The sequence below is a fragment of the Artemia sp. Qi Xiang Cuo genome, chromosome 1 (assembly GCF_049724085.1).
Source record: "Artemia sp. Qi Xiang Cuo chromosome 1, ASM4972408v1, whole genome shotgun sequence".
NCBI lineage: Eukaryota > Metazoa > Arthropoda > Branchiopoda > Anostraca > Artemiidae > Artemia > Artemia sp. Qi Xiang Cuo.
In genome coordinates, this window is record NC_142794.1 from 1,913,475 (window position 1) to 1,924,877 (window position 11,403).

The window sequence follows — 11,403 nt, forward strand, 5'->3', positions numbered from 1 at the left end:
AACTTAAAACTAACAGAAATTATTCCGGGTATGAAAGGGGCTGTCCCCTTCTCAACGCCTCGCTCTTTACGCTTAAGTTTGACTTTCTCACAACCCTATTTTTTTAAACAATAAAAAACTTTAGCGTAAAGAGCGAGGTGTTGAGGAAGGGACAGCTCCTTTCATATACAGAATAATTTCTGTTCGTTTTAAGTTTTAACGTCGTTCCTTACTTTCAGTTAGAAAAACTAGTTTTTTTTATTTAATTATTGACAAGGATCGTTATTTACTTACCATTCATTACTATGAAGAATTTCTTTTTTTTTTTGTTCCAACCAAATCATGATGCAAAAATATTTGTGGAAAACTGGAAAGGGGTGACTCAGCCACAAATTAGAACTTAAGTTTTGCTTATTAAGGGTCAAAATCTATTGGCAGGCTGCAACAATGGGGCAACACACATTTTTTCATTAGTTTTTCTCTATTCTGCTCTCTTTCCTTTGGTTTCCTTATAATTACTTTATAGTCCCATATTTCCAGGGCCCCCCTCTTCCCCCTGCCGGTGCCCATTGCAAAACTTAAAACAAAATAAGTTTCACATTCCCATGCCCCCCCCCCTCTGCCGGTGCCCATTGCAATACTTAAAACAAAATAAGTAAGGCTGGACAGTTTGCAAAGTGATTTGTTTCTTTTTTTCCTATTTTGGCCGGTACCAAAGTTTTTTTCCCTGTTTTGTAGTAGGGAAAGTTTTTTTCCCTGTTTTGTAGTAGGGAAAGTTTTTTTCCCTGTTTTGGCCGGTACCAGCTCCATAAAATTGAGCATCGAGTTCGGGCATGTTAAAAAGCCCAGAGTAAAAAACATTTCCATTAGAACAAACTTAATTTGGGCTTAAATTTAAATTCCTCAAAACGGTAAAAAAAACGGCAAATTTTATGCTAATTAAAGGAAAAAATTCACAAGAATAATAGAATTTAGGAATAACGTACTCCTCTGATCCTCTTATGACCTACTTGAATATAAAACGGCCCTTAGATTAAAAGGAAAATATTATTTAAAGGAAAACACACCTTTCATCTGCGTATGTAGATTAACTTGTAACGAAAATTATCACTAGATGCGATTCTTTTTATCATAACCAACTTTCACTAGTTTTTCGATCGACTAAATTGAATGTCTTTCATAATCTATAAAACTCATGCACTTTTCAATTCTATGAAACGATAGATGCAAAACCAAAAACAACTCACGTTTTGCGCTTCATTTATCTCTTTTGGTGTATTTTCTTTAGATTTCTCCATCTCTAAGGGTTTCTGATCTTCTATCAGTCTTCAAAAGAGCTAGAAAGGGAAATGAAACATGAAGGAAAAAAGGGAAAACATCATTATGGCGAAAATACACTGGAGAGATGATCCTTCCCCTCACCAAAGCCATATCCAGAGGGAGGGGGGCTACCGGTTATAAATCCTCCTCTCTGAAATTTTTGTCCAACCCGTACAAAAAGTAACAAAATGCATATAAAAAATTTTTTATGCGTTTTGTAAAGTTTCCTAGATCTGAACCAGAAGATGCAACGGGCTGAAAACCAAAAAATTGAGTTTTGTACTTTTTTAGGGGCCTAAGGGAATACCCCTATTTGTCAGTTACAGAGAGAATGAAGGGTCTATAGTGGTGCAGTGATTTTGATCTTAGCTTGGTAATTAAATATAAAAAAACAAGTTTTTTCAACTGAAAGTAAGGAGCAACATTAAAACTCAAAACGAACAGAAATTATTCCGTATATGAAAGGGAAGTTCCCCTCCTGAATACCTCGTTCTTCACGCTAAAGTTTATAGCACATTTTAAACAAGCTTGCTATTCTAATTAAAAAATTTAGACAAACATTCAAACTTTAACATAAGAGAAAAGTATTGAGGAGGAGGAAAACCCCTTTATATATGGAATAATTTCCGTTCGTTTTGAGTTGTAATGTTACTCCTTACTTTCAGTTAAAGAAAATTCGTTTTTTTTAATTTAATTTCTGATCGTTTTTCAAATAATGCCGGTAAATCTGGTTCACCCTTCAATTCCCTCCCCTCAAGGGAAAATGCTCCGTGGTAAGTTTCTCCTACTTAAAATACACCCCCCCGTAAAATTTCTTCTGGACAATTCCATCCTCGCTAGAAATCTAACTCCGTAAAATTTCTCGCAGAGGATTCAGCCTGAAAAATTCTCCTTAGCATACTTTCATTCAAAAGTCCTTTAAGTTCTAATCATTTTTCTGATCACTCCGAAAATCCCTATTCCCCCTTCCATGCAAATGCTTTACCGGAAATCCAAAGAGGGTGAAAATTTCCCACGAAAACCTCCCCCTGAATATATCCACATGCAAAATTGAGTATGCAAACAAAAAGTAGGACAAAAAACCATAAGTACAGGACTTCTGTCACCTAGTGTAAAATTTTCCCCGTTCACCCTCGGAAATTTCCTCCACACTGAAAATTATCCCCATAGAAATCCACCCCAAGTAGAGAATTCCCTTCCCCGGAATAATGTCTGTATACATCCCAATAAAAAAATACTATACGTAAGCATTGAGCATACCTTATAACTTAAAGACCTATTCCCAGGGCCTGGGGGGGGGAGTCATGTTATCTCCAAAAGCATAGTTTTGGGACTTTTCAACTATTTTGAACAAAATGGTTATCTCAAAATTTTTATCAGATGATTTTGGGAAGAAAGGGGCGCGGGAGGGGAACTGGTTTCCTTCCAAACTTTTCGGTACCTTAAAAAGGACACTAGAACTTCTAATTTTCGCCCAAAGAAACCCTCTCTCGATGTTCTAGGGCCGATACAATCACCCCTCGAATTGGTGCGATACCTCGAATCACCCCTCGAAAAAAATAGTAAAAAAAACACGCATCCGTGATCTTTCTTCTGATTAAATAGAAAAAGTTTTTTCAACTGAAAGTAAGGAGCAACATTAAAACATAAAGCGAACAAAAATTATTACGTATATGAGAGGGTTCATCCCCTAGTCAATACCTCGTTCTTTACGCTAAAGTTCGAATTTTGTTCCAATTCTTTAAGAATGACCCCTAAATCACAAAGGCCGTTTAATTAGAATAAATAGCTCTTTTGAAAGTACTAGAAAAAACTTTAGCGTAAAGAGCGATGTATTGACTAGTGGGCAAACCCCCTCATATACGTAATAATCTCTGTTCATTTTAAGTTTTAATGTTGCTCCCTACTTTCAGTTGAAAATCCTTCTGTTTTATTTAATTTCTGATCGTTTTTTAAACAATGCTAGGAAATCCGGCACCCCCCTCATAGAAAAGTACCTTCCCCTATGAAAAATTCCGCCATGGAAATTTCCTCCCACGTAACCCCCTCCTCCCACCCACCCCAACCAGAAAAAATACCCCCTGAAAACGTCTTCATACTTCCCAATAACCAATACTATACGTAAACAATAAGCAAAGCTCACAACTTGCGGTCCTTCCCTCGGGGACTGTGGGGGATTTAGTCATCCTCAAAGACATAGTTATTAGATTTTTCGACCATGTTGAACAAAATGGTTATCTAAAAATTTTGATCGCGTGACTTTGGAAAAAAAGAGTGTGGGAGGGGGCCTAGTTGCCTTCCAATTTTTTGGGTCACTTTAAAAGGGCACTAGAACCTTTAATTTATGTTCGAATGAGCCCTCTAGCGATATTCTAGGATCACAGCGTCGATGCAATCACCCCTGAATTTTTTTTTTTTTTAATAATTAATAAACACTCATTCGTGATCTTTATTCTGGCAAAAAACAAAAAATTCCACATTTTTGCAGATAGGAGTTTGAAACCTCTACAGTTGGGTTCTATGATATCAGAAATAAGGCAAATTTTCTCGGGCTTGTAACTTTTGATGGGTAAGACTAAACTTGATGAAACTTATATATTTGAAATAAACATAAAAATCTGATTCTTTTAATCTATCTATCGGTATCAAAACTCCGTTTTTTTTAGTTTCGGATACTACTCAGCTAGGTCGCTCCTTACTTACAATTAAATAAAAAAAAACAAGTTTTTTAAACTGAAAGTAAGGAGCGACTGTCCCCTCCTCAACGCCTCGCTCTTTACGGTAAAGTTTTTTATTGTTTTGAAAAATAAAGTTGTGAGACAGAGTCAAACTTTAGCGTAAAGAGCGAGGCGTTGAGGAGGGGACAGTCCCTTTCTTATACGGAATCATTTCTGTTCGTTTTAAGTTTTAATGTCGCTCCTTACTTTCAGTTTAAAAAAACTTGTTTTTTTTATTAATTTTTGAACGTTTTTGAATAAATGCAGGTTTTGATCTTGGCTCACCGTACATGAATAATTAAAACAAAATTTTCATATTAATTTACTTTTATTTAGTTAAATGGCTTTCTCGAAACTTGTTTAATTTTATTTACGAACGTTTTTATTAGTAATAAATATACGTAACTTACGAATTAACTTACGCAACGAACTTCTATATTCATATATTTTTAATACGTTTATTAGGGGGTTCGCTCCCTAGTCAATACCTTGCTCTTTAAGTTCGAATTTTGTTCCAATTCTTTAAAAGTGACCGCTTAATCACTAAGGCCGTTAATTAGAATAAATAGCTCTTATGAAAGTACTAAAAAATCTTTGGCTTAAAGAGCGAGGCATTGACTACGGGGTGAACCCAATTATATATGTAATATTTTCTGTTCGTTTAAAGTTTCGATGTTGCTGCTGTTGCAGTTGAAATACTTGTTTTTTCATATGAAATTTCTGATCTTTTTTTAAATAATGCTGGGAAGTCCGGCGTCCCCTTCATAGCAATATCACTTCCCCCATGAAAACATCCTCCATGATAAGATTCTCCCACATAACCTCCGACCCACCCACCCCCCTACTACTAGAAAAACTCCCCACAGAAAACGTCTGTATACTTCCCAATAACCAATACTATATGTTAACATTGGGTAAAGTTCATAACTTTCAGCCCTCCCCTCGGGAAGTTCGGGGGATAAAGTCATCCTAAAAGACATACTTATAACATTTTCGAACATGCTGAACAAAATGACAATCTCAAAAATTTTATCAGGTTACTTTGGTGAAAAAATGAGCGTGGGAGGGGGCCTAGTTGCCCTCCATTTTTTTGGGCACTTAAATAGGGCAATAGAACTTTTAATTTCCGTTCCAATGAGCCCTCCCACGATATTCTAGGACCACTGGGTCGATACAATCACCTCTGGGAAAACAAAACAAAAAAACAAACAAATAAACACGCACCCGTGATCTTTCTTCTGGCAAAAAATGCAAAAATCCACATTTTTGTCGATGGGAGCTTTAAACCTCTACATTAAGGTTCTCTGATACGCGGAATATGATGGTGTGATTTTCATTAAGGTTCTATACTTTTTAGGGGGTCTTTCCCCCTTTTTTCGAAAATCAGCCAAATTTTCTCAGGCGCGTAACTTTTGATGTGTAGGATAAAACTTGATGAAACTTACATATTTGAAATCAGCATTAAAATCCGATTCTTTTGGTGTATCTATTTATATCAAAATCCCGTTTTTTAGAGTTTCGGTTACTATTCAGCTGGGTCGCTACTTATTTACAGTTTGTTACAACGAACTGTTTGATTCGTTCCCACGAACTGTTTGACTAAAAATACAAAATGCCATATTATTTCAGATCGGAGCTTGAAACCTCTAAAGTAGCGTTCTTCTATACGCTGAATCTGATGATGTGTTTTTCATTGAGATTCTTTGACTTTTTAGAGGGTGTTTTCCTCTTTTTTAGAAAATCAGGCAACTTTTCTTAGGTTTGTAGCCTTTTATGGGTAATACTAAGTTTAATGAATCTTATATATTTTGAATCAGTATAATAAGCCGATTTAAATATATTCATTGAAATCAAAATTCTATGACATCAAAATTGAAAATGCTAAGTTTGATCGAATTGGCATTATGAATTAATTGTTGATGAAAACCTAGTGCAGCAATAATGCAAACCAAGAAAATGAGCAAATTTGTTGTGAGGGACCTTGGATGGAGCTGAAGGGGAAGTTCAGGAACTAGGAGGGGATACACATCAATGATGGTAGTAATTTTTATATTAAGAAAGAGTGTGGAATGACAAATTGAACTATATGCTTGTCTCCCTGCTTGCGCATTAATCGAAGGTTCTACAAATTTAGGATGTCGAAAAACCGGTCTACAAAAAACCGGTAATTCTCTGATCTTCGCTATCCAAAGTCTCGAGTGTGAACGGGCTAACAAGGAAGTACCTTTTTTACTGTTTCTCATGAAAACTTAGCCCACAATATCAAGTTGAACACAACAACAACAGAATTAGTAAGTTAAGTGTTCAGCCTTGGGCCCTATAAAGGCATTAGAGGGGAGGGGGATTGAGATCCAAATAAAATAAAAGCGAATACAAATTTTATTAACTAGTATTTTTCTAATCAGAATGAAAAAAAATATTTTTTTTAGAATTTTCTAATCAGAGTGAAGACAGAATTTTGGGGTTGTTGCAGCCAGTTCAGAAGGGGAATATTCTACTACAATTACCAAATTAAGTTTTGCAAGCCTTTATCTACAAAAAAAAACATTTTGAATTTTAGGTTGTGTCCGATTTTCATCTTCCTTAAATGTTATTTTATTAAAAGTCCTAAAATACGCTTTATGATACCACTAACTACGCAACATAACTGACATAACCCCTTTCACCCTCCCCCCCCCCCAAAAAAAAAGATAACAACAAACAAATCTTACCTAATATTGACCTCTTGGGTTACATACTTGTTGAAACTAAAACAATTAGAATTCAGTTCAGATGAAAAATGATTTAATTCATTTCAATAGTTAGGTTGCTGCGTCAAAGGCCCCTGAGAATAAGCTAAATTGTATTATCAACCACTGAATCAATCAGCAAAACCTTATTAAGCGGACCAGAGAAATTACACAACATTATTTTGACTCAATAAAATTGTGTTTAGCAAGTGAACGTATATTATTTTCTGTTTATAATAAATTTTATTCAACCATATTCGTTAATATCAGTAAGTAGTATCTGTCGATAGCCAAAATTCTGCCAAGGCTAGGAAATTTTCACAGGGGGTAACAAAAGTACGAAAAATACACTAGTTTTAAATCATTATAGCGTCACATTCATCCCGACTGCTAAAAATCATGTATTATATTTATTATAAAAATTAGAAGACATTAGACTTTAATGTCTTATGTTAGGAAAACACTTATATAGTTTAATGATTAAACTGCATAAGTGATTTCCTAACCTAAGTTAAATTGAATTACTAACCGCTGAGTCAACCAATAGAACTTAGTAAACGAGACATAAAAGAAGAATTCAATCAATCGCTGAGATAATCCTCGAAAGTGAGGCATAAAAAATAAACAACATAAAATGATTCCATAAAAAAATTTAGAATTATTAAAAATGTGCTTAGCAAGTAAATACTTATTCTTTTTTTTATTTGTGATCAAGTTTTCCATATTATATTCTATGTAATCGGTAGTTAGTATCATAAAATGTATAGTTAGGCCACACAAATCTCAGCAGGGGGGGGGGGCCTGAAAACCAACCCAAACCGTTGAAATAACGTATGAACCTTTTATTAGTTAAAGTTGGCGAAATATAGGCAGAATCGAATGGTGACCATTAAAACCGGTTACGCGTGCGAATATCTCTACGTAATGGACAACCCAAATTCTCTACAACTAGACGCAAACTTAAACGCAACTTAAACGCAAGATATAATGTCAGCCAATCAAACAGTTCATGGTAACGAACTGTAAGTAAGGAGCGACCCAGCTCAATAGTAACCAGAACTCCAAAAAACAGAATTTTGATGTCAATAGATGCGTCAAATAAATCAAATTTTTATGCTGATTTCAAGTATATAATTTTCATCAAGTTTAGTCTTACCCATCAAAAGTTATGCGCCTAAGAAAATTTGCCTTATTTTCCTAAAAATCACAGTACTTTGATGAAAATCACACCATCGGATTCAGCGTATCAGAGAATCCTACTGTAGAAGTTTCAAGCTCCTATCTGCAAAAATGTGGAATTTTGTATTTTTGTCAGAGGAAAGATCACGGATGCGTGTTTATTTGTTTGTTTGTTGTCGTTTTTTTATGGGTGATCACATCGATCCATTAGTCCTAGAATATCATAAGAGGGCCCATTTGAATGGTAATTAAAAGTTCTAGTGCCCTTTTTAAGTGACCAAAAAAATTGGAGGGCAACTTTGCCCCCTTCCACGCTCATTTTTTTCCAGAAGTCACCGAATTAAAATTTTGAGATAGCCATTTTGTTCAGCATAGTCGAAAATCAAATAAATATGTCTTTTAGGATGACTTAAGCCCCCCCCCCCCCCCAGTTCCCAGGGGAAGGGCTGCAAGTTATAAACTTTGCCCATTGTTTACATATAGTAGGCCTATTGGTTATTGGGAAGTATACAGACATTTTCAGGAAGGATTTTTTTCTGGTGGGAGAACTGGAGGAGGGGGTTACTCGAGAGAATTTTTCCGTGGAGGATGTTTCCTAAAGGGGTAAGGGGAGGGGGGGGGGCAAATAGCCCCCCCACGCCCATCCTTACCCCAAAAACATCCAATCAAAATTTTGAGATAGCCATTGTGTTCAGCGTAGTTGGTTTTCAGATATAAAATATGTTTATGAGGAGGACAGTCCCCCACAACCTTCAGGGCAATGGTTTTAAGTTATGCCCTGGGAGCATATAAAGTTTTTATAGAAGGCGTTGTCGCAGAAACTTCAAAACATGCTCATCCGATTGGAGATTCAAAGGGCTAGTGCCCTTTTTAATAGTCAAAAGTGATTGGAGGGCAACTAGCCCCCCCCCCCCACGCCCAGTCATTCCCCAAAACACATCCACTCAAAAGTTGGAGACATCCATTTTATTCAGCGTCGATGATTCTAAAATAGATAACATGTTTTTGAAAAGAAGAATCCCTCAAAACCCTCAGGGAAAGAGTTATAATTTATGCCCCGGGGGCATATAAGTCTATATAGAAGGCGTTGCCATATAAACTTTAAAATAGGTTCATTCGATTGGAAATCAAAGGGATAGTACCCTTTTTAATAGTCGAAAGTGATTTGAGGGCAACTGAGCCCCCCCCCCCACAGGCCCATCATTACTCCAAAAACATCCAATCAAAATTTTTGAGAAAGCCATTTTGTTCAACACAGTTTTAATTTCTGGTAACTAGGTTTTTGAGGATGACAACCCCCACATAACCCTAAGGCCGTGGGCGGTAAGCTTTGTCGTGGGGGCCTATACAGTTTTTATAGAAAGCGTTGTCGTAGAAACTTCAAAAAGGGCTCATTTGATTAGAAATTGAAATTGCTTGTCCCCTTTTTAATAATCGAAAGTAATTGGACGGCAACTAACAACCCTTCCACGCCCACCATTTCCCCAAACAAATCCAATCAAAATTTTGAGATAGCCATTTTGTTCCACGCAGTCAAAGTTCCGGAAATTATACCTTTGAGCAGGACACTCCCCACAGTCTTCAGAGCAAGGGTTATAAGTTATGCCCTGGGGGCATATAAGATTTTTATAGAAGTCGTTGTTGTAGAAACTTCAAAAAAGGCTCATTCGATTAGAAATTCAAAGGGCTAGTGCCCTTTCTAATAGTCGAAAATGATTGGAGGGCAACTAGCCCCCCTCACACACCCACCTTTTCCCCAAACACATCCAATCAAAATTTTTAGATAGCCATTTTATTCAGTGTTGTAGATTTCCAGATAGAAATTATGTTTTTGAGGACGACACTCCCCCACAGCCCTCAGGGCAAGGGTTGTAAGTTATGCCCTGGGGGCATATAAGGCTTTTACTGAATGCGCCGTCGTAGAAACTCAAAAAATGACTCATTCGATTGGAAATTGAACTGGCTAGTGCCCTTTTTAATAGTCGAAGGTGATTGGAAGGCAACAAACACCCCTTCCATGCCAACCATTTTCCCAAAAATTCCTGATCAAAATTTCTTGATAGCCATTTTGTTCCACGAAGTTTAAAGTTCAGTAAATTATACCTTTGAGCAGGACACTCTCCATAGTCTTCAGGGCAAGGGTTATAAGTTATGCCCTGGGGGCATATAAGGTTTTTTATTGAAATGGGCAACTACCCCCCCCTCTCACGCCCACCATTTCCCCAAACACATCCAATCGAAATTTTGAGATATCCATTTTGTTCAACATAGTCCAAAGTTCTGGAAATTAGGTCTTTTAAGATGAAAACCCAATCAGAGCTTTCAGTGCAAGGGTTGTAATTTGTGCCTTGGGGGCATATAAGGTTTCTATAGAAAGTTGTTGAAGAAATGTTAAAAGGGTCTTATTTGATTGGAATTTGATAGTGCAAATTTCAATTATCGAAGTTAATTTGAGAGGGAATGACCTCCCTATTTTAGCCACAATATTCCCTAAACCGTGTAAGAACTGCTTATAGCTAGTTGTGTTGTTGAACATATTGTAAAACTCTTGAAAAAATACAATAAAGGTGAAAAATCCCTGAGACTCCCCGGGGAAAAGGTTGTAAGTTATGCCCAGGGGGCATATAAGGTTTTTAATGATAGAGTTGTCGTAAAAACTTCAAAAGGGGCTCATTCAATTGGAAATTGAGAGGGATAGTGCCCTTTTTAATAGTTGAAAGTGATTGGACGGTAACTAACCCCTCTCTCACGCCCACCATTCCCCCAAACACATCCAATCAAAATTTTCAGATATCCATTTTGTTCAACGTAGTAGAAAGTTATGGAAATTATGTCTTTAACGATGACAACCCCCCCCCCACCCAGCCTTCAGGGCGACGATTTTAGGCTATCCCCTGGGTGTGTATGAGGTTTTTATTGAAAGCTTCGTCATAGAAGCTTAAAAAGGGTTCATTTTATTGAAAATTGAAATGGCTTTGGTCTTTTTTTAGTTGTTGAAAGCGAATGAAGAAAGGCTAACGCCCCTCCCACGGCCATACTTTTTTCAGATACATCCAATAAAAATTTTGAGATAGCCATTTTGTGCCACGAAGTTGAAAATTCTGGAAACTAGGTTTTAGAGGAAGACAACCACCTCCACAGCCCTTAGGGTACGAGTTGTAATTTATTCCATGGGGCTATATAAGGTGTTAATAGAAAGTGTTGTCGTAGAAACTCGAAAAAGGCTCATTCGATTGGAATTCGAAAAGCCTAGTGCCCTTTCTAATAGTCAACAATGATTGGAAAACTTGACATTTTTAAAGTAAAGATTGATGTGCGTATAATGGATTATTTTTTTGTTGTAGTCGGTGTTGATATCAGGACACTTTATATCAGAGGAGTTGTTGTAGAAACTTTGAAAAAGGCCCATTAGATAGAAATTAGAAGGGGCTGATGCCCTTTATAACAGTCAAAAGTGATTTGAGGGAAACTAATCCCCC

The 11,403-nt window shown here is 36.6% G+C and overlaps 1 long non-coding RNA gene across 1 annotated transcript in view; it reads right to left on the reverse strand.

The window, feature by feature from the left end:
* LOC148955895 (uncharacterized) overlaps window positions 1–11,403 on the reverse strand; it is a 77,953-nt gene that overhangs the window by 37,801 nt on the left and 28,749 nt on the right. The window contains exon 2 of the long non-coding RNA XR_016141751.1: window positions 1,227–1,316. This is a non-coding gene — a long non-coding RNA (uncharacterized LOC148955895). The remainder of the gene's footprint in view (window positions 1–1,226; window positions 1,317–11,403) is intronic.